The sequence below is a fragment of the Coregonus clupeaformis genome, chromosome 31 (assembly GCF_020615455.1).
Source record: "Coregonus clupeaformis isolate EN_2021a chromosome 31, ASM2061545v1, whole genome shotgun sequence".
NCBI classification, from domain to species: domain Eukaryota; kingdom Metazoa; phylum Chordata; class Actinopteri; order Salmoniformes; family Salmonidae; genus Coregonus; species Coregonus clupeaformis.
The window spans coordinates 41056761-41077120 of NC_059222.1; the positions used below are offsets into that span (position 1 = coordinate 41056761).

Sequence of the window (20360 nt, forward strand, 5' to 3'; positions counted from 1 at the left end):
AACCTACTGCTGGCAAACGCCCTTCACTCATCAACCCCGGACTTGTCTCGTCATCATTACACACACCTGGTTCCAATCCCTACTCTATCACTGTATACAGTCGTGGTTAAAAGTTTTGAGAATGACACAAGTATTGGTCTTCACAAAGTTTGCTGCTTCAGTGTTATGAGATATTTTTGTCAGATGGTATACTGAAGTATAATTACAAGCATTCCGTTAGTGTCAAAAGCTTTTATTGACAATTACATTAAGTTTATGCAAAGAGTCAATATTTGCAGTGTTGACCCTTCTTTTTCAAGACCTCTGCAATCCACCCTGGCATGCTGTCAATTAACTTCTGGGCCACATCCTGACTGATGGCAGCCCATTCTTGCATAATCAATGCTTGGAGTTTGTCAGAATTTGTGGGTTTTTGTTTGTCCACCTGCCTCTTGAGGATCGACCACAAGTTCTCAATGGGATTAAGGTCTGGGGGGTTTCCTGGCCATGGACCCAAAATGTAGATGATTTGTTCCCCGAGCCACTTAGTTATCACTTTTGCTTTATGGCAAGGTGCTCCATCATGCTAGAAAAGGCATTGGTCGTCACCAAACTGTTCTTGGATGGTTGGGAGAAGTTGCTCTCGCAGGATGTGTTGTTACCATTCTTTATTCATGGCTGTGTTCTTAGGCAAAATTGTGAGAGAGCCCACTCCCTTGGCTGAGAAGCAACCCCACACATGAATGGTCTCAGGATGCTTTACTGTTGGCATGACACAGGACTGATGGTAGCGCTCACCTTGTCTTCTCCGGACAAGGTGTTTTCAGGATGCCCCAAACAATCGGAAAGGGGATTCATCAGAGAAAATGACTTTACCCCAGTCCTCAGCAGTCCAATCCCTGTACCTTTTGCAAAATATCAGTCTCTCCCTGATGTTTTTCCTGGAGAGGTTTCTTTGCTGTCCTTCTTGACACCAGGCCATCCTCCAAAAGTCTTCGCCTCACTGTGCGTGCAGATGCACTCACACCTGCCTGCTGCCATTCCTGAGCAAGCTCTGCACTGGTGGTGCCCCTATCCTGCAGCTGAATCAACTTTAGGAGACGGTCCTGGTGCCTGCTGGACTTTCTTGGGCGCCCTGACGCCTTCTCCACAAAAATTGAACCTCTCTCCTTGAAGTTCTTGATGATCCGATAAATGGTTGATTTAAGTGCAATCTTACTAGCAGCAATATCCTTGCCTGTGAAGCCCTTTTTGTGCAAAGCAATGATGACGGCACGTGTTTCCTTGCAGGTAACCATGGTTAACAGAGGAAGAACAATGATTTCAAGCACCACCCTCCTTTTAATGCTTCCAGTCTGTTATTCTAACTCAATCAGCATGACAGAGTGATCTCCAGCCTTGTCCTCGTCAACACTCTCACCTGTGTTAACGAGAGAATCACTGACATGATGGCAGCTGTTCCTTTTGTGGCAAGGCTGAAATGCAGTGGAAATGTTTTCTGGGGATTAAGTTCATTTTCATGGCAAAGAGGGACTTTGCAATTAATTGCAATTCATCTGATCACTCTTCATGACATTCTGGAGTATATAAAAATTGCCGTCATCAAAACTGAGGCAGCAGAAATTAGTATTTGTGTCATTCTCAAAACTTTTGACCACGATCATTTGTCTTTGTCGGTCATTGTAGATGTTACTTGTTTCCTGATAGGAATCTCACCTACTATTGCATTTTGGGTTCGCCCTGTGCCTTTTTGTTCATGAAGTTATATTTTGAGCACAACAGTGTTTGGGTTTCGTCCCGCTTTGATCTATGGTGCTTAAATAAATTCAGTAGTTCTAAACCTGTGACTGCCTCCTGCCTACTCCTCTCTACACCAGTGACTCGTGGTCTTCTTAAATTAAACTAGTTTTTGACAGTATGGAGCAAAATACCAGGAACTCCATCCAATTTTTATTCCACAGGCTTTACTGGCTGTCCACTGGTCGCAAAAACAATGCTTGATAGGCAGCTTAAACGTCTTCAGTTAAACTATTATTGTGTTAAAATAATAATAAGCCATTTAGCAGACGCTTTTATCCAAAGCGACTTACAGTCATGCATGCATACATTTTGTGTATGGGTGGTCCCGGTGATCGAACCCACTACCTTGGCGTTACAAGCGCCGTGCTCTACCAGCTGAGCTACAGAGGACCACCGAAATACACATACAGTGCATTTGGAAAGTATTCACACCCCTTCAGTTTTTCCACATTTTCTTACGTTACATACTTATTTTAAAATTGATGAAATAAATAAAAAAATCTCATCAATCTACGCACAATACCCCAAAATGACAAAGCGAAAACAGGTTTGGTAAAATTTTTGCAAATGTATATATATTTACACTTCCAGTCAAAAGTTTGGACACACCTACTCATTCAAGGGTTTTTCTTTATTTTTACTATTTTCTACATTGTATAAGTAAGTCTGAGGGGAGAAAGCTCTCAATTGAACATAATCAAGTGATCCTTCAGAAGTCTCTCTCTCTCTCTCTCTCTCTCTCTCTCTCTCTGTCTCTCTCTCTCTCTCTCGCTCTCTGTCTCTCTCTCGCTCTCTCTCTCTCTCTCTCTCTCGCTCGCTCGCTCGCTCGCTCGCTCTCTGTCTCTCTCTCGCTCGCTCTCTCTCAAATACACTGAGTGCATAAAACATTAGGAACACCTGCTCTTTCCATGACACCTGACTAGGTGAAAGCTATGATCCCTTATTGATGTCACTCACCTGTTAAATCCACTTCAATCAGTGTAGATGAAAGGGAGGAGACAGGTTAAAGAAGGATTTTTAAGCCTTGAGACAAATGAGACATGGATTGTGTATGTGTGCCATTCAGAGGGTGAATGGGCAAGACAAAAGATGGAAGTGCCTTTGAACGGGGTATGGTAGAAGTTGCCAGGCACACCGGTTTGAGTGTGCCAAGAACTGCAATGCTGCTGGGTTTTTCACCATCAACAGTTTCCCGTGTGTATTAAGAATGGTCCACCACCCAATGGAAATCTAGACAACTTGACACAACTGTGGGAAGCATTGGAGTCCAGCATCGCTGTGGAACGCTTTCGACACCTTGTAGAGTCCATGCCCCGACGAATTCTGAGGGCAAAAGGGGGTACAACTCAATATTAGTAAGGTGTTTCTAATGTTTTGTACACTCAGTGTGACAGGGATGGCCAAGGAGAAGTCAGGTTATCACCATGTACGACATACCCAGCTAGCATATTTGGTTCCTTGGAAGTTGTGGGAATGCACGTTTTTGGTTTCCCATTACTTCTGGAAACGAAGTCATACGTTTCCTGACCATTAAAACTGAACTTTTTTTTTACATTCTGAGAACGGAAGAACAATGTTGTTTCTTATTAATGTTCTCGGAACAGTGTGAGAACATGACTATGAATAGAACCATGAGGAAACCTGTAGGAAACGTTATGCTGAAGTACTGAAATTCCCACAGAAAAATGTTGTTTCTTGACATTCTCTGAACTATTTGAGAACATTCCCAATGTCAAACCAGTTGGAGAACATTAATAGAACATTACCAAAATTGAAATTAAATGTAACCATGTTTAAACTTTCAGGACACGTTCTATTAAAGTAATTAAATACCAAGAAAATAACGTTATTCTGTCGTTCCTTAAATGTGCTGAGAACGTTCCAAAGCCAAGCAACTATCCTGCACCATTCCCAGAAAGTTGTGGGAAGGTTGTATGCAAAATAACTATAGGACAACCACGCTCTCACCAACTCTAAGAAAATATGGTTCTGAGAACGTTATGCGCTAGCTGGGTGGTGCTCTGAACCAACAAACCTGAGAATTCCACAATAAAACACTCAGAATTGGAACAGAGACAATTATAGAATAGAAATCTGAGTTCTGTTCTAATCATTGTCTACACACCCAGACAATGAGTGGAACGTCACACACACACACACCACCTCCTTTTTGGGATCCCTCGTACTCAAGTAAGATTTCCCTCTAGGTATCACAGGTCCGGGTTGTGGTGTGGGTCTGGCACACACACCCGCGCACACACACACACACACACACACACACACACACACACACACACACACACACACACACACACACACACACAAACAAACACAAACACCTGTGCTGAGGAAAGGAGCTTTCTCTCAGGATTGTGATAATGCTGTTAACACCTCGTTCACATGTAAATCTCAGTGTACACTCAGCTGTCTTAACCTTCTCTCTCCTCCCTCTAAAGCCATTCAATAGAGCCTGTGAATACAGCTTCATCTCTCTCCTCTCAATACAGACAGACAGGCAGGTAACCATACTGTTTGTCCGCATCTTAAATGGCACCCTATTCCCTATTTAATACACTACTTCCCTGTATCTTGAACTGCAAAAGCGGTGCACTATATAGGGGAATAGGGTGCCATTTGGGACACACTATTATGTACAGCCACACTCTGATAAAGCAACAATCTCCTTCTCAAATATCTCTCTCTCCCTCTCTCGCTCTCTCGCTCTCTTTCTCTGGGTAGATTATGGTGAAGGTGAACCGAGCTTTCTACATATTCTTATAGAAGAATAGAATACAACAGTCAAGACTAATGAATAAATAGAAGAACCCTGTCTACCTGAACTTTATGTAGTAAAGAGTAAAGCTGCATGTTGTTGGATGTTGCTGATGCACAAAATAAAACATCATATTTTTGGAGATTCAAATTAAGATATAATACATAATGTAAAGTCTACAACAATAAGGGACTGTAGGGTTTAGTCAGCTGGAGAGTCCAGCTATCATTGTGGGAATATATATATATATATATATATATATATATATATATATATATATATATATATATATATATATATATATATATATATTCAGTACCAGTCAAAAGTTTGGACACACCTACTCATTCCAGGGTTTTTCTTTATTTTTGCTATTTTCTACATTGTAGAATAATAGTTAAGACATCAAAACTATGAAATAACACATATGGAATCATGTAGTAACCAAAAAAAGTGTTAAAGAAATCTAAATATATTTTATATTTGAGATTCTTCAAAGTAGCCACCCTTTGCCTTGATGACAGCGTTGCACACTATTGGCATTCTCTCAACCAGCTTCATGAGGTAGTCATCTAGAATGCATTTCAATTAACAGGTGTGCCTTGGTAAAAGTTAATTTGTGGAATTTCTTTCCTTAATGTGTTTGTGCTAATCAGTTGTGTTGTGACAAGGTAGGGGTGGTATACATTCTAGCAAAATGTATAGCGCATAGAATTAAAAAGGTATTGTCGGACATTATTCATTCTAATCAGACATGTTTTTTACATGGAAGATACATTGGAGATAATATAAGGCAAGTACTGGAAACAATAGAACACTATGAAAAATCTGGGAAACCAGGCCTACTATTCATAGCAGACTTTGAAAAGGCATTTGATAAAGTACGACTGGAGATTATATATGCATTATATATATGAATCTCTTACAAAATGGGTTAAAATCACGTATAGTAACCCTAGGTGTAAAATAGTAAATAATGGCTATTTCTCCAAAGGTTTTAAACTGTCAAGAGGAATAAAACAAGGTTGTCCACCATCGGCATATCTATTGATTATGGCCATTAGCTATTAAAATCAGATCCAACAATAATATCAAGGGATTAGGAATCCAGGGCTTAAAAACAAAGGTGTCATTGTACGCTTATGATTCATGTTTTCTTTTAGATCAACAACTTGAATCCCTCCACAGCCTCATAGAGGATCTAGATAACTTTTCTAACCTCTCTGGATTACAACCAAATTATGATAAATGTACTATATTACGTATTGTATCACAAAAAAATACAATCTTTACATTACAATGTAGTTTACCAATAAAATGGTCTGATGGTGATGTGGATATACTCGGAATACATATCCCAAAAGAAATAAATGATCTCACTCCAATACATTTTTATAGAAAGTTAGCAGAAATAGATAAGATATTGCTACCATGGAAAGGTAAATACCTGTCTATTTGTGGAAAAATCACCCTGCTTAACTCTTTAGTATTATCCCTGTTAACCTATTTGCTTATTGGCCTAGCGAACAAACAACAAATATTCAATTTTATTTGGAATGGCAAGCCAAACTAAATTAAACGGGCCTATTTATAAACTGAATATGAATTCGGAGGACAGAAATGATTAAATATCAAAGCATTACACCTATCACTAAAAGCTTCAGTCATACAAAAGTTATACTTAAATCCAAACTGGTTCTCTAGCAAATTAGTAAGATTGTCTCATCCAATGTTCAAGAATGGCCTTTTTCCCTTTATTCAGATTACAAACTCTCACTTTCAGTTATTTGAAAAGGAAATAATATCCCAAATATCACTATTTCTAAAACAAGCCATAGAAAGTTGGTTGCAATTTCAATTTAATCCTCCAGAAATGACAGAACAAATAATGCAACCAATATTGTGGTTAAACTCAAATATAATAATTGATAAAAAAAAACATTATTTTTTGAAAATATGTTTATAAAAGGTACAATCTTAGTAAATGATATCATCGGTAGGACTGGTGGAGTTATGTCGGACATGCAGCTAACAAAAACATATGGAAATGTCTGCTCTACCCAAAATGACAACTAAATAATTGCAGCCTTACCGCAAAAATGGAAGAGGAAAGTGGAAGGGGGAAAAAGTAAGGAACTTGTCTGTCGGCCCTGCATTAAATAACAAAATTGGTTAAAGAAAATTGTGATAAATAAAAAAGTATACCAGTTTCATTTAAGGACCAAAGGATTGACAGCAGTCCCATATAGATTGCAAAATAGTTGGGAAGAGATTTTTGACATACCGATTCCATGACATAGTGTTTATGAACTGATACGCAAAACGACCCCGGATTCAAAACTTTGAATTGTTTAATTTAAATGATTATACAACATTCTTGCTACCAATAGAATGTTATTTATATGGGGGATACAATCTTCCCAGCTCTGCAGATTTTGCTGCGAAGAGACAGAATCATTAGATCATTTGTTTTGGTACTGTCCATTTGTAGCTTGTTTTTGGTCACAGTTCCAGGAATGGCTGCAGGATTGCAATAGTAACCTGGAGCTAACCCTGCAGATAGCACTACTGGGTGATCTGAAAAGTCATAGTCAATCGATCAATAATACAATAATACTTTTAACAAAAAAAAATATTTTCTATTTACCAATCTGTAGAAACAATGAGAATAGAAGGGTTCAGAACTTTGTGAAACATCACAGTACAGTTGAAAAATATATGGCAAATAAAAATCCAATATGGAAGGTAGATGATAGGAGATAGATGGGAGGTGTTGAATGGAGATGAAGGATGGGACTAATAACAACTAACAACAACTAATAACAAGAAGATAACTGATGTAAAGCATACTGTGTCCATAATAAGTACAGTTGAAGGCGGAAGTTTACATACACCTTAGCTAAATACATTTAAACTCAGTTTTTCACAATTCCTGACATTTAATCCTAGTAAAAAATTCCCTGTCTTAGGTCAGTTAGGCTCACCACTTTATTTCAAAAATGTGAAATGTCAGAATAATAGTAGAGATAATTATTTATTTCAGCTTTTATTTATTTAATCACATTCCCAGTGGGTCAGAAGTTTACATACACCCAATTAGTATTTGGTAGCATTGCCTTTAAATTGTTTAACTTGGGTCAAACATTTCAGGTAGCCTTCCACAAGCTTCCCACAATATGTTGGGTGAATTTTGGCCCATTCCTCCTGACAGAGCTGGTGTAACTGAGTCAGGTTCGTAGGCCTCCTTGCTCGCACACGCTTTTTCAGTTCTGCCCACATATTTTCTATAAGATTGAGGTCAGGGATTTGTTATGGCCACTCCAATACCTTGACTTTGTTGTCCTTAAGCCATTTTGCCACAACTTTGGAAGTATGCTTGGGGTCATTGTCCATTTGGAAGACCCATTTGCGACCAAGCTTTAACTGCCTGACTGATGTCTTGAGATGTTGCATCAATATATCCACATAATTTTCCTTCCTCATGATGCCATCTATTTTGTGAAGTGCACCAGTCCCTCCTGCAGCAAAGCACCCCCACAGCATGATGCTGGTACCCCTGTGCTTCACGGCTGGGATGGTGTTCTTCGGCTTGCAAGCGTCCCCCCTCTTCCTCCAAACATAACGATGGTCATTATGGCCAAACAGTTATATTTTTGTTTCATCAGACCAGAGGAAATTTCCCCAAAAAGTATGATCTTTGTCCCAATGTGCAGTTGCAAACCGTGGTCTGGCTTTTTTATGGCGGTTTTGGAGCAGTGGCTTCTTCCTTGCTGAGCGGCCTTTCAGGTTATGTTGATATAGGACTCATTTTCCTCCAGCATCTTCACAATGTCCTTTGCTGTTGTTCTGGGATTGATTTGCACTTTTCGCACCAAAGTACGTTCATCTCTAGGAGACAGAACGCGTCTCCTTTCTGAGCGGTATGACGGATGCATGGTCCCATGGTGTTTATACTTGCATACTTTTGTTTGTACAGATGAACGTGGTACCTTCAGGTGTTTATAAATTTCTCCCAAGGATGAACCAGACTTGTGGGGGTCTGCAATTCTTTTTCTGAGGTCTTGGCTGATTTCTTTTGATTTTCCCATGATGTCAAGCAAAGAGGCACTGAGTTTAAAGGTAGGCCTTGAAATACATCCACAGGTACACCTCCAATTGACTCAAATTATGTCAATTAGCCTATCAGAAGCTTCTGAAGCCATGACATCATTTTCTGGAATTTTCAAAGCTGTTTAAAGGCACAGTCAACTTAGTGTATATAAACTTCTGACCCACTGGAATTGTGATACAGTGAATTATAAGTGAAATAATCTGTCTGTAAACAATTGTTGGAAAAATTACTTGTGTCATGCACAAAGTAGATGTCCTACCCGACTTGCCAAAACTATAGTTTGTTAACAAGAAATGTGTGGAGTGGTTGAAAAACTAGTTTTAATGCCTCCAACCTAAGTGTATGTACATTTCCGACTTCAACTGTATAAGCTGAAGGTAGAGGCCTAAGCATTGTTGTTCACTAGTTTACTCCAAATAGGGAAGGGGTGGTGGAGACCGAAAATGTAATGAAGGGAAATATTTTTTTTTTTAAAGGTATATGTATATATATGTATGTATATGTATTTATATGTATGTGTATATGTATGTATATGTATATATATATGTATGTATATGTAATATATATATATATATATATATATTTGTGAGAGAAAAAAACATATGGGAGATTGGAAGTGATGTCGACAATTACATTGATGGAATTTCCAATCTATCTGCAGTATTAAAGCTGATCTACTATAAAATAATAAAGATAACAAAAATAAAGATACATAAAATAGTAAAAAACTAAACATAGGTAGGGGTGGTATACAGAAGATACCCTATTTGGTATAAGACCAAATCCATATTATGGCAAGAACAGCTCAATTAAGCAAAGAGAAACAACAGTCCATCATTACTTTAAGACATGAAGGTCAGTCAATCCGGAACATTTCAAGAACTTTGAAAGTTTCTTCAAGTGCAGTCTCAAAAACCATCAAGCGCTTTGATGAAACTGGTTCTCATGAGGACCGCCACAGGAAAGGAAGATCCAGAGTTACCTCTGCTACAGAGGATAAGTTCATTAGAGTTACCAGCCTCAGAAATTGCAGCCCAAATAAATGCTTCACAGAGTTCAAGTAACAGACACATCTCAATTTCAACTGTTCAGAGGAATCTGCGTGAATCAGGCCTTCATGGTCGAATTGCTGCAAAGAAACCACTACTAAAGGACACCAAAAATAATAAGAAGAGACTTGCTTGGTCCAAGAAACACGAGCAATGGACATTAGACAGGTGGAAATCTGTCCTTTGGTCTGATGAGTCCAAATTGGAGATTTTTGTTTCCAACTGCCATGTCTTTGTGTGACGCAGAGTAGGTGAACGAATGATCTCCTCATGTGTGGTTCCCACCGTGAAGCATGGAAGAGGAGGTGTGATGGTGTGGGGGTGCTTTGCTGGTGACACTGTTGGTGATTTATTTAGAATTCAAGGCACACTTAACCAGCATGGCTACCACAGCATTCTGCAGTGACACGCCATCCCATCTGGTTTGCGCTTGCGCTTATCATTTGTTTTTCAACAGAACAATGACCCAACTCACCTCCAGGCTGTGTAATGGCTATTTAACCAAGAAGGAGGGTGATGGAGTGCTGCATCAGATGACCTGGCCTCCACAATCACCCAACCTCAACCCAACTGAGATGGTTTGGGATGAGTTGAACCACAGAGTGAAGGAAAAGCAGCCAAGAAGGGCTCAGCATATGAGGGAACTCCTTCAAGACTGTTGGAAAAGCATTCCAGGTGAAGCTGGTTGAGAGAATGCCAAGAGTGTGCAAAGCTGTCATTAAGGCAAATGGTGGCTACTTTGAAGAATCTCAAAATATATATATATTTCTTTAACACTTTTTTGGTTACTACATGATTCCATATGTGTTATTTCATAGGTTTGATGTCTTCACTATTATTCTACAATGTAGAAAACAGTAAAAATAAAGAAAAACCCTTGAATGAGTAGGTGTGTCCACTGGGACTGTATATATACAGTATATATATATATATATATATATATATATATATATATATATATATATATATATATATATATATATATACTGTTTTTTTACCCCCTTTTTCTCCCCAATTTCGTTGTATCCAATTGGTAGTTACAGTCTTGTCCCATCGCTGCAACTCCCGTACGGACATGGGAGAGGCGAAGGTCGAGAGTCGTGCGTCCTCCGAAACACAACCCAACCGAGCCGCACTGCTTTTTGACACAGTGCCCGCTTAACCCGGAAGCCAGCCGCACCAATGTGTCGGAGGAAACACCGTACACCTGGCGACAGAGTCAGCGTGCACTGCGCCCGGCCCGCCACAGGAGTCGCTAGTGCGCGATGGGACAAGAACATCCCTGCCGGCAAAACCCTCCCCTACCCTGGACGACGCTGGGTCAATTGTGTGCCGCCCCATGGGTCTCCCTGTCGCAAACCAGGATCTCTAGTGGCACAGCTAGCACTGCGATGCAGTGCCTTAGGCCACTGCGCCACTCGGGATCTATACTGTATAAGCAGCCCGTTTATAATCTGTCTAATCGGTTACTTAGATGGATTAAATGTTTAATTAAAAATATTCAATAAATAATTAATTATACGAAGTGTTTGATATGTGGGGGGATTTGGGGTTTATTTCAGAATGACGCAAATGGATGCAATTGCATGCAATAACGTCAGAGGCATTTTACGCAAACATTTTACGTAGTCTAATTCCAGTCCTCTCTCTGCTTAGAACAATCTGTCTTTTCTCCAATTACAGGCTACGTAACATTCTACTGCAATGTTCTGTTAGATAGCATCCAACACACACACACACACGCACACACTAAATCCCTAAAGCCTTTGTATAGCTTCCTGTCTAAAGTAAGGGCCTCCAGGGGATATGGCTCCTATTGTTACTGTCCTCACTGAGACAGGCAAACACTTTCTCATCCCCTCTCTCTCTCTCTCTCTCACACACACACACACACACACACACACACACACACACACACACACACACACACACACACACAGACACACACACACACACACACACACACACACACACACCACACACACACACACACAAACTACCTGGAACAGATGAAAACTAAAAAGATATCTTCACAAGCTATCATTTCCAAACCTCAAACTCACATTACACAGTCTCTGTAGCTCCATATAGAAAATCCTTGTTATGTACGTCTACAAAGAATACAGTCAAATGCTGAGAAATACAGCGAAAATCTGAGAAATAGGCCTACAGAGAAAATGCCTGCATAAGCTTCAGAGACCCTGTCTACCACGCTTCCCAGATACAGCGCCTTCAGAAAGTATTCACACCCCTTGACTTATTCCGCATTTTGTTTTGTTACTGCCTGAATTCAAAATGGATTAAAAATAACAATAATTTCACCCATCTACACACAATGCAACCTATAATGACAAAGTGAAAACATGTTTGTAGAAATGTTTGCTAATTTATTGAAAAAGAAATACTGAAATATCGAATTTACATAAGTAATCACACCCTTGAGTCAATACATGTTAGAATCACGTTTGGCAGCGATTACAGCGTGAGTCTTTCTGGGTAAGTCACTGAGAGCTTTGCACTCCTGGATTGTACAATATTTGCACATTATTATTTTAGAAATTCTTCAAGCTCTGTCAAGTTGGTTGTTGATCATTGCTAGACAGACATTTTCAAGTCTTGCCACAGATTTTCAAACCGATTTAAGTCAAAACTGTAACTAGGCTACTCAGGAACATTCATTGTCGTCTTGGTAAGCAAATCCATTGTATATTTGGCCTTGTGTTTTAGGTTACTGTCCTGCTGAAAAGTGAACTTGTCTCCCAGTGTCTGGTGGGAAAGCAAACTGACCCAGGTTTTCCTCTAGGATTTTGCCTGTGCTTAGCTCTAGTCCCTGCCGATGACAAGCATACCCATAACATGATGCAGCCACCACCAAACTTGAAAATATGAAGAGTGGTACTCAGTGATGTGTTGGATTTGCCCCAAACATGACGCTTTCTATTCAGGAGATAAAGTTAATTTCTTTGGCATCCGCAGTTTTCTCCTATCACAGCCATTAAACACCATAGTGAAATCCCTGACCGGTTTCCTTAATCTTTGGCAACTGAGTTAAGTATATGTATCTTTGTAGCAGTGGCGGTTGGTGCTGTTTAAGATTTGGGAGGATTATTTATTTTGAGCATGGCCTTATTTCTTTTACATCATATTGGATGACTGTCATTCATATTTTATTCACCCAGCTCAATGTAACATTGATAGGTTTAGGCTGCTACACAACACTCACATTTTCATGAGGTTGCTACAACCTAGCCTACAAATTTTTTACATTTTAAATTTTTACATGTTTTAGTCATTTAGCAGACGCTCTTATCCAGAGCGACTTACAGGAGCAATTAGGGTTAAGTGCCTTGCTTAAGGGCACATCGACCGATTTTTCACCTAGTCGGCTCGGGGATTAGAACCAGCGACCTTTCGGTTACTGGCACAACGCTCTTACCCACTAAGCTACCTGCCGCCCCCAAATGAAAGTTTATAATGTAGGTGCACATGTCGAGACAAATTGGAGTAATCAAGGTGACAGACAGTGTCACATTCAATACCGCCTTGCACACTCTTGCCTGCATCTAGCTGATCTAGGGTGTAAGTATTAGTCAAAACAGTTGCAAATGAGAGTTTATATTGGAGAAATTCAGGTAGGGTTATCCCCGTTCCGTTTAAGAAATGTTTTCAAACAGAATCCGCAGAATGAATACACCCCTGATCACACAGAGTTCACTTTCATAGCAGCCACATACAAACAGCATGATCACTTTTATCGTTGTTCCCCTAGAGTCTATTGATGCACCGGTGCATCAATCTAACCAACATAATAAAAAAATCCCTATCAAAACCCATCAGTTTAAGCTTTTTTTTTTTTTATGGGCTGCGTCTTAATCCACCGCATTTGCCCTTCCGAATCTGCAGTGGAAAGTGGCAGAGCTACATTCAGACCAGGAGACATCCCAAAAATCTGTAGCATCCAAACTGTGTGGAAAGGGGAGACTCTCCGTTTTGCTCTACGACCCGCCACAAGTGTCACGGGACCCGTACAAATGAATGGAAGCATGGAGGGAGTTTTGTGCCAACAAAAATAAGGGGTTAAATACGTGTAAAAAAATATATATAACTTAGATATATTTCCTGATCTTTCTTATATAGGACAGACACTTCAAAACCGTATTACTAGAACCATGAGCCTACTAGGTTTTGTATGAGGGGCCAGTATGAAAAATCAAAATAAACATAATGTATGCACTCACTAACTGTAAGTCGCTCTGGATAAGAGCGTCTGCTAAATGACTAAAATGTAAAATGTAAATGTATTGAACTCGATGTACCCAGAGGAGGACGGATAATAGCTGTCCTCCGGCTACACCATGGTTCTACCCCAGAGAGGGCTGCTGATGCTACTGTAGACCTTCATTGCAAAACGGTGTGTTTTAATCAGTTATTTGGTGATATTTAGTATAGTTTTATCTAAAAAGGATAACTTGTTTCATGTTTCACCATTTACATGTTTATGAAATTCACTGAATAGGATGGGTCCTCCCCTTCCTCCTCTGAGGAGCCTCCACTGCTTTGTAGTGACTGGGTGTATTGATACACCATCCAAAGTGTAATTATGCTCAAAGGGATATTCAATGTCTGCTTTTCTTTTTGTTTTGTTTTTTACCCATCTACCAATAGGTGCCCTTCTTTGCGAGGCATAGGAAAACCTCCCTGGTCTTTGTGGTTGAATCTGTGCTTGGAATTCACTGCTCGACTGAGGGACCTTACGGATAATTATATGTGTGGGGTACAGAGATGAGGTAGTCATTCAAAAATCATGTTAAACACTATTATTGGACACAGAGTGAGTCCATGCAACTTATTGTGACTTGTTAAGCAACATTTTACTACTGAACTTATTTAGGCTTGGCATGACAAAGGGGTTGAATACTTATTGACCCAAAATATTTCAGCTTTTTATTTGTAATACATTTGTAAAAACATAATTCCACTTTGACATTAGGGGGTATTGTGTGTAGATCAGTGACACAACATCAAAATGTATCAATTTAAAATTCAGGCTTTAACAACAAAATGTGGAAAAAGTCAAAGGGTTGTCAATACTTTCTGAAGGCGACGTAAGCCCAGAATCTACCCTCAACCTGCCCACACACACTCTCACCGCAAACAGCCGAACGCTCCCAAAGATACACACACTCCTGCAGACACACTCTCACCGCAAACAGCTGAACGCTCCCACAGATACACACACTCCTGCATACACACTCTCAAACAGCCGAATGCTCCCACAGATACACACACTCCGGCAGATACACACACACACACACGCCTTACAGATACACACACTCCTGCTCACAAACACACTCTCTTGATGACAAATACTTATGCCGACGTTCTGTACGCATACTCGCGGCCCGGCTGACAAGCTAAAGGCCCACGGACGTTTTCCTATGAGCTGTTGGTCTAGAAAGAGAGAATGTGACAAATGACTAAATGTATTTAGCTCTACAAAGAAACTCCATTCTGTTTTTATTTACTAGAATTGTTTTCACATGGACTGGATTGAACACAGAGAAAATATGTTCTATGCACACACTGTCACGCTAGATATGTGTACCACATACACACACAAAAGTGTTGGAAAAAGTCCTCAGGAATGGTAATAATCGCCCCTCTCTCGCTGTCTCTCTCTCGCTGTCTCTCTCTCTCTGTCTCTCTCTTGCTGTCTCTCTCTCTCTCTCTCTCTCTCTCTCTCTCTCTCTCTCTCTGTCTCTCTCTCTCTCTCTCTCTCTCTCTCTCTCTCTCTCTCTCTCTCTCTCTCTCTCTCTCTCTCTCTCTCTCTCTCTCTCTCTCTCTCTCTCTCTCTCTCTCTCTCTCTCTCTCTCTCTCTCTCTCTCTCTGCTATCCTCAGCGTCAACACTGCACTCTACATCTTATCCCTCCCTCCTTCGCCACCATCCCTGTATCTTTTATAAAAGAGAAACGAAACGCTGAAATGAATAAATCTCATTTTACAGTGATGTCAGTGTGCTACACTGGTGATTCCACAAATCAGATGATTCGCTTCATTACGGAGAAGGATACACACTGTACGATAGGGTGGGATAGGTTAGGATAGGGTAGGATAGGGTAGGGTAGCCGGTGGGAGATATCGATTGTTTCACATGTGAAAAATAATACAACATGCAGGACTAGTCAATATGCCTCTTCAGAAACTGTAAGACTGGAGAATCTAGTCCCGGAAACAAAGTCTCAAATATGCACTGACTCACGTTCAGACACACGCACACGCACCTGCACTCACATGTACACACAAACACACACATACACACACACTCTGTATATTCATTGAACATTCTGCTTTTGCATGGGGTTTCCTGTTGGTCCTAGACCCTGTACCTTGGTCTTGTCTTGTGTCTGTTTCTGACCTTGCGGTTGGACCACTTCACATTGGTTTACTGTGGTATATCACAGACATTACACACTCGTACACACTCGTACACACACACACACACACACACACACACACACACATACACACACACACACACACACGTACGCACACACACACAGTCCAGTGATGTCTCAGTCAAAATGTATATACGTATGACCAAGCTAAAACTTCCATGAAAATACTTTTCCAACAAAAAGCATGAAATCAACTCAAATAAATACTCTGTACATCATTCTGTAAAATGTAGATTACACAGTGCGTACGTAACGTAATGTTACAGTGTAGGCTGCAGAGTACATAAACGCATGTGGCCTGTGTTTCGCACAGTTTTGCCCTACTGTAATAGTGTGAAGAAATGCTGTGATAGAGACTTGTGTCTACATTTGTGTGTGTCTGAGTTCATACACTTCGTACATGTGTGGTATGCTATTTCTGTATCACTGTTAGTATTACTAGTGTGTTTGATTGTTCCTGCTTCTCTGTACAGTACTATCCTGCTCTACAGTGTGTGTGTGCAGTGTGTGTCATTCCTCCATAAGAAACACAGCAGTACAGTAGTAATATTTATATATATATATATATATATATATATATATATATATATATATATATATATATATATATATATATATATATATATATATATATATATAAAATTCATATATATATATCATATATATGTATATAAAGAGAGTGAGGGAAGAAAAGAAAAGGTATGTGAAAGAAGAGAAGAGTACTCACAGTTAGTCGTGGACTCTCAGTCGTCTCTCTTCTCTCTCTGTCCTGTTACTGATCGCTGGCTCTCACTCTGCTGGTATTCTCTCTCTCTCTCTCTCTCTCTCTCTCTCTCTCTCTCTCTCTCTCTCTCTCTCTCTCTCTCTCTCTCTCTCTCTCTCTCTATCCCTGCACTGGACACACACACACACACTTCAGTCACACACTCACACACTGCTCTGCTCTCCTCCGCTACCAAAGGAAGTGCTCAGATCAAGAGAACGAGAGAGAGCGAGTGATTGAGAAAGCGTGTAAGCGAGAGTGAGAGAAAAGTGGGCGAGCGAGAGAAAAAGAGAGAGAGAGGAGGAGGAGGAGGAGGAGGAGGGGAGGAGGAGGAGAAGGAGGAGGAGGGAGGAGAGGAGGAGGAGGAGGAGCGGAGGAGGAGGAGGAGGAGGAGAGGAGGGGAGGAGGAGGAGGAGGAGGAGGAGGAGGAGGAAGAGGAGAAGGAGGAGTGGAGGAGGAGGGGAGGGGAGGGGAGGGGAGGGGAGGAGGAGGAGAGGGGAGGAGGAGGGAGGAGGGAGGAGGAGGAGGAGGAGAGGGTGGGCTGTGTGTGTCTTAAGTGATCTGTTAGCCAGTGTATGATTGTGGACGAGATTATTCAGACGTTCTACTGTTGCTAGTGTGTCTCAGTAGCGTGGGTCTAGTGTGCTGTGCGTGTGTGTGCGCTCACACATCGCTTTGAGCCAGCACGGTCCCCCCCATCACATTTGCAGTGTGAATATCTCACTTTCACATATGGAATTACAAGTTCCCATGGGAAAAGCAATCCTATGTGAAAATGTGCTGTTTAAAATATAAGAAACATTAACATCTGAAAATCACATGTGGAACTGCAAGTGCACATCTGGTGGTGAAAAAGTGTTATTCTCCTCACATGTGAAAAGGTGGTAACATGTTGCAGTAGCAATGTTTCCACATATGGAATTGCAAATTCCGTAATGCCAGTCTGTAAAAAGGTAACTTAGCCTACCTGAGAATTATAATTAATGTGTGTTCAAAATGATTATTTCCTATTTCTGACGCATCCACTCGGATTGTTACTGCTGCAGGCGCTCCCTTCTTTACACGTTGGTCAAAGAGCGTTGGAAGAAGCCCAGTGAAAAGAACAGAGAAGCTAGCGCTCCATGTCTCCTTATTTATCATGTTAAATATAGCGCTGTCAGAGTTAATCAGTTAACTGAACTTAACTTTTTGTAATTTTAGTGAACCATTTATTTTTTTGGCATTTTCTAAAAGCGTTGAAAATACACTGAAAACATCCCAAATCCATCATCTAAACAGCTAGAAACAACAATGTGATGTCAAAACAAGTTGATTTTGAGGTTAAAGAAAGTGTGTTTATCAATTTACCTGATTTTGCAAACCGTTACTTTGGACAAAATCAAAACAGCAATATTCTTGTAATGCTTTCTGTATAAAAAGAAATTACGGCTCAATTTTTGAAAATTATGAATTTACGATCAATCGCGGTTAATCACAGCAAATCATGCGATAAATGTGATAAACTCAATACCAATGTGAAAATGCAAATGTGAAAGTGTATAGGACATGAGTCAGTCATGGTCACGTGATGAGGTAGCCCCCGGCCGCAAATTCAAAATGAGTTTTAGCCCTCTTGGTCGAATGGCATCTCCTGTGGGAGACCAGGGTTTTAATCCCACCAGTTACAAAAGCACACATGAAATGTATAATATCACATGTGAAATGTTGGGAAAATCCACCTGAAACTTCACACGTGTGTCACGAACGTTGACTGATGACTCGTGGAACCAAGACGAAGCGTGATAAGCGTACATTTTATTTCGTACACAACACACGAACAAAACAACAAAACGATACGTGAAGTCCTGAGGTTACACAACACAAACCTTTACGGAACAAGATCCCACAAACTAACTGGTGCCAACAGGCTGCCTAAGTATGGTCCCCAATCAGAGACAACGAGCTATAGCTGCCTCTGATTGGGAACCACCCTGGCCAACATTTAAGAGTCCCCAGAGCCAGGGCGTGACAGTACCCCCCCACCCCAAAGGCGCGGACTGCGACCGCGCCACACAAACACAAGAGGGTAGGGGCCGGGTGGGCACCGGTGGAACGGATTGCTCTGGCTCCGGAGTGGATCCGCTGACTGGAGTTGGACCGGACCCCGGTGGAGCGGATTGCTCTGACTCCGGAGTGGAGCAGCTGACCGGTGCCGGACCAGGCACCGGTGGAACAGGCACGGGCCGTGCCGGACTGGACACACGCACCACTGGCTTGGTGCGGGGAGCAGGAACAGGCCGGACCGGGCTGGCGACGCGCACCACTGGCTTGGTGCGAGGAGCAGGAACAGGCCGGACCGGGCTGGCGACGCGCACCACTGGCTTGGTGCGAGGAGCAGGAACAGGCCGGACCGGGCTGGTGACGCGCACCACTGGCTTGGTGCGAGGGGCAGGAACAGGCCGGACCGGGCTGATGACGCGCACCACTGGCTTGGTGCGGGGAGCAGGAACAGGCCGTGCCGGACTGGACACACGCACCACTGGCTTGGTGCGGGGAGCAGGAACAGGCCGGACCGGGCTGGCGACGCGCACCACTGGCTTGGTGCGAGGAGCAGGAACAGGCCGGACCGGGCTGGTGACGCGCACCACTGGCTTGGTGCGAGGGGCAGGAACAGGCCGGACCGGGCTGATGACGCGCACCACTGGCTTGGTGCGGGGAGCAGGAACAGGCCGGACCGGGCTGGCGACGTGCACCACTGGCTTGGTGCGGGGAGCAGGAACAGGCCGGACCGGGCTGGCGACGCGCACCAATGGCTTGGTGCGAGGAGCAGGAACAGGCCGGACCGGGCTGGCGACGCGCACCGCTGGCTTGGTGCGAGGGTCAGGAACAGGCCGGACCGGGCTGGCGACGCGCACCACTGGCTTGGTGCGAGGGTCAGGAACAGGCCGGACCGGGCTGGCGACGCGCACCACAGGCTTGGTGCGGGGAGCAGGAACGGGCCGGACCAGGCTGGCGACGCGCACCACTGCCTTGGTGCGAGGGACAGGAACAGGCCGGGCTGGACTGGGAACATGCACCATTGGCTTGGTGCGGGGAGCAGGAACAGGCCGGGCTGGACTGGGAACAAGCACCACTGGCTTGGTGCGGGAAGCCGGAATGGGCCGGGCCGGAATGTGGAGGCGGACTGGAGGTCTGGAGCGGAGAGCTGACACAACCCGTCCTGGCTGAATGCCTATTTCCACACAATATGTGTGAGGCATCAGCACAGGACGTACAGGGCTGTGCACTCGTACTGGCGCTACAGCACGTGGCACTGGCGCAGGATATACGGGACCGAGGAGGCGTACTGGAGGCCACGAGCGTTGAGCCGGCACACCCCGTCCTAGCTGCATGCCCATCCTAGCACGACACGTGCGTGGTGCTAGCACCGAACGTACAGGACTGTGCCGG

At 42.4% G+C, this 20360-nt stretch overlaps 1 protein-coding gene across 2 annotated transcripts in view; it reads right to left on the bottom strand.

Moving 5' to 3' along the window:
• The window catches only part of LOC121547728 (RNA binding protein fox-1 homolog 3-like), an 861621-nt gene extending 844660 nt beyond the window's left edge, over positions 1-16961 (bottom strand). For both annotated transcript variants that reach the window (XM_045209896.1, XM_045209895.1), the window contains exon 1: positions 16896-16961. The gene's annotated coding sequence lies outside the window, so the exon portion shown is untranslated. The remainder of the gene's footprint in view (positions 1-16895) is intronic.
• Between the last annotated feature and the right edge of the window lie 3399 nt (positions 16962-20360).